The sequence below is a fragment of the Helianthus annuus genome, chromosome 7 (genome assembly GCF_002127325.2).
Source record: "Helianthus annuus cultivar XRQ/B chromosome 7, HanXRQr2.0-SUNRISE, whole genome shotgun sequence".
In the NCBI taxonomy this organism is placed as follows: domain Eukaryota; kingdom Viridiplantae; phylum Streptophyta; class Magnoliopsida; order Asterales; family Asteraceae; genus Helianthus; species Helianthus annuus.
In genome coordinates, this window is record NC_035439.2 from 77,174,750 (window position 1) to 77,178,591 (window position 3,842).

A 3,842-nucleotide genomic window follows, 5' to 3' on the forward strand; every position below is an offset into this window, starting at 1 on the left:
TATAAACATCTATGCGGTATTGTGAAAATGCATATATTCAAGCCTTTGTGACTGTAGTGATAGACCATTAAAGAAATTAAAGGTCTATATGTGTTATGTTCATCGAATTCGGTCATTCCTTCCAATCCAAACAAACCCGGGATTTCAGGAATGGGAGTTGTCAAGTCCTATGGTACCATTACCTACTAACGGGCGGCATGATCGGTGTTAATGAATGTACATTGTATAATTTAAACAAACCAAATGTCATACCAAAAAGTGAACATGTGATGAATAAATGTACTAAGTATGCACCCAATGGGCATACATAGCATAAAATGTAATGTAAAACCATGTACTAAGTACGCACACAATGGGCATACATAGCGTGTAATGTAATGTAAAACAATGTACTAAGTACGCACACAATGGGCATACATAGCATGTAATGTAAAACAATGTACTAAGTACGCACACAATGGGCATACATAGCATAAAATGTAGTGAAATCGTGTACTATATAAATGTACTAATGATCATAGCAAGTATATGATGTGAAAACAGGAAAGCATGAAAGTAACAAGTATGCACATGTGTTTCACCCCAAAACAGTTTAGAAAACAGTAAAAGAGGGGACTATGTACTCACATGAGATTGCTTAGAAGTCCTTGTGTAATAATTACACAATGCTAGAGATCACGGAATATCAAACGGCACCTAATAGGTAGCTATATTAATATACCGGACCTAAATCGGAAGATTGGATAGAATGAGAGTTTGTAAACCAAACGAGTATAGAGACTCGTGTAATATGGTTTAACAAAGCCTACATTCTAAAATGAAACCTAACCTAAGTGCTTACGACCCATTACGACCCGTTTAGGTAGCTTATGCCATTTTAACGCGTCGTTCGCGTAAAACGCGTTCGGAACGCCTAACTAGCCCTATGATAAGTAAAATATTCCTTAACATGTCTAATATTGTTACCAAATCAGTTTAAATACCAAAAGTTATGTTACATATGCTTAAAATGAATTTTGGCGTAAAAAGGGTATTTTGGTAATTTACCTAAGGCATATAAATTACCTATCACACAACTACTTAAACGTAGCGTCCATAAGGTATAACCTCGGAAGGTTATTCCCTATATACTATGGTCACCTAATGTGTTTGGTCGGATCCTAAGGATCGACCAAATGGGTCGGGTTCGAAAGTATAAGCGATTGTTTAGATCGCTTACCTTACGACCCTATATAAGCACTAAACTAAAAGTGACGAGCTAAGCATGTTAGAACATGCTTAACTAAGTTTAGAAAACAGGTTTGGCATCAAAACAAATGGTTTTGATACCTATGAGTAGTTTGGTTACAAAATACACAAGAATGCGCATTTTGGCCGAAACTACGACTCGTCACTGAGCCTAGATAACGTGGTGATCAGTAGGTGTAGTCACTAGGGACTATAACCATCGTGATCACACTCACGTTATGTAGTTCAAACAAACTTCGTGTTGACCATAGGCTGGTCAGCGCAGAAAGTCAAACATAGTTTGACTTTAGGACTAGAAAGCGATTAAAAGAACGAAAGAACACTTACGAAGGGTCCCCGAAAGCTAATCTCGATCCAGGAGCTCAGGTATGAAGCAAAGGCCTCAACTTAGAGCTTTAGATCAGATTTTGTGGGTTTTAACACAAATGGGGGGGGGTATTTATAGGAAAAGCTAGACCGTTAGGATCGTTTCTTGAATATCGTGCCTTGATCTCATTCGTACACTTGTCAAGATGTTGTGGTATCTAAATATGACCCTAACCCAGCGATTGTGAAGAGGCCTTGCCCCTTGGATGCTTGAAAGGCCAAATTTTGCAAGAAAAACGAGTTTCTGCATCTGCAGGGCTGACGCGGCCCGCGTGAAGATTTAGACAGGGCTTACGCGCCCCACCTGGGAGTCCAGATCAGAAACCAAATTTCAAAAATGACAATTTTGGTCCCTGTTGTGGTTTAGGGCCATTTCTGACATGTTTAAGGCTCGTTAAGCCATCTTTAAGGCCCTAAAATGATGCCTAAACATTGAGGACATGAAACATGCTCAAAAATATGTCGGATGTTGGTTCGTTTGGCCGTACGATCGCGATGTTCGGTTAATTACGACGGAATGCGCATAAGCGCGAAAAACGATCCAAATGACGCGACGAATGGATTTTTCTCATGCCAAACACTAAGGCATAATATAAGGATGCTTACATAAATTTTTTGATGTCCGGATGTATTCAGGACGTAAGTTATGCGCGAAAGTGCAAACTTGTGCACTTTTAGACGCTTTTAGTCCCTGAATGACCCAAAAGTTTATTTTAGCACACCGAACACCTCAAAGCCAATTTCTAAGCTTTGTAAAGGATATTTAAGGTGTGTTTAACTCTTGGTCATGTTCCGGAATGTCTGTTTAAGTACGAACCGTCATACTTTTGCAGTTTGTCAAGTTTAGTCCCTGTAAGCGAATAAACTTGTTTTTGCCATACCAAAGCCTTCAAAACTTATTTCTAAGTTATGTATAGGTTATTTAAGGTATGTTGAGTATATGATTATGTTCCGGAGTATTTGTCGCATTAAACTGGTTATATTTACGCATCAGTGCGCGTATAACCTTCTAGAAAGCGATTTAGAGCCCAAAATCGAACAAGACTTGATATGTGCAAATGATACACATATTTGTACAAATCCCAAGTATGAAATACAATATCTCATTGGTTTGGTATTTGTTTGATGGTCGCAGTGACCCAGGTGTCACATTTACTTTATGTTTGTGGTGATTAATCGCTAACGCAATCGCACCTCTGTCGCAACGCAATCTCATCGCGAACTGGAAACGCAAGTTTAATTATGCTATTTTAAGTTGGGTAGGTTATTTGTGTGACTATTAATTTAATTTATCACATCGCTTAATCGACACTCGCTTAAACGTATCGCAACACTCAACGAACAAAACGAAACATCGAAACCCAACTCGCAGCAAACCTTCGATCGAATGACCATCAGATCGAATGGTCATTGTCATCCGTATGGATGACCATCCGATCTGTCACTTGGAAACCTATAAATAACCCCTGTCACATCATGAACAGTGATGTGACAGCTCTCTCCTCCGACCAGCACGTTCCAGCCCTCTTTTCCCTCGATTTCTCACGATTCTCGTAAGTTTTCAACTCAAATCTTGTACATCTATCATCCACACACACTTCTTCATCATTTTCACCTTTGACTCTTAACTTTTAACCGTGAAATCGGCTGATTTGAGGTGTTCTAGGATGATGTCATCATGGGGTTCTTATGAAATTCAAGATTTGGCCTCATTCCACCAAGAACAACTCAGATCTAAAGGATTTCAACATGATTAAGCATTGTTTTCGCATAGATCTAAACATTTTCATGATTTGAAGGATTGAAAGATGGTTTCACAACCTTCTTTCAACTCTTTTACACTCATGCACTCAAAAACGATAGAATCGGAGCTCGTTTAGGCCTTCTACTCGTTTCTTAGTGAAGTGTCAGTCTGAGATCTAATTCCTATCAACGAGACAACCGACTTAGAGGGTTAAACATGAACAATCGTCAGAGATAGTTAACTGATCGGACTGGGGTGGTTCCCACTTCGATCGGATGACTTGGACTGGATGGGGTTCCCGTTGTCTAACACGTTGTCATACCGTCTCGATCAAATCACAAAAATTTTCAAACTTAACAAAATATTCAAGTTTTCAAGACGACCAGGTTGTGGAACGGATTGCCGTCCGATCGGATTGCCATCCGATAGAACGACAATCGAATCGGAATGCACTTGGTCTTCAACACTTAAAATTTTACAATTT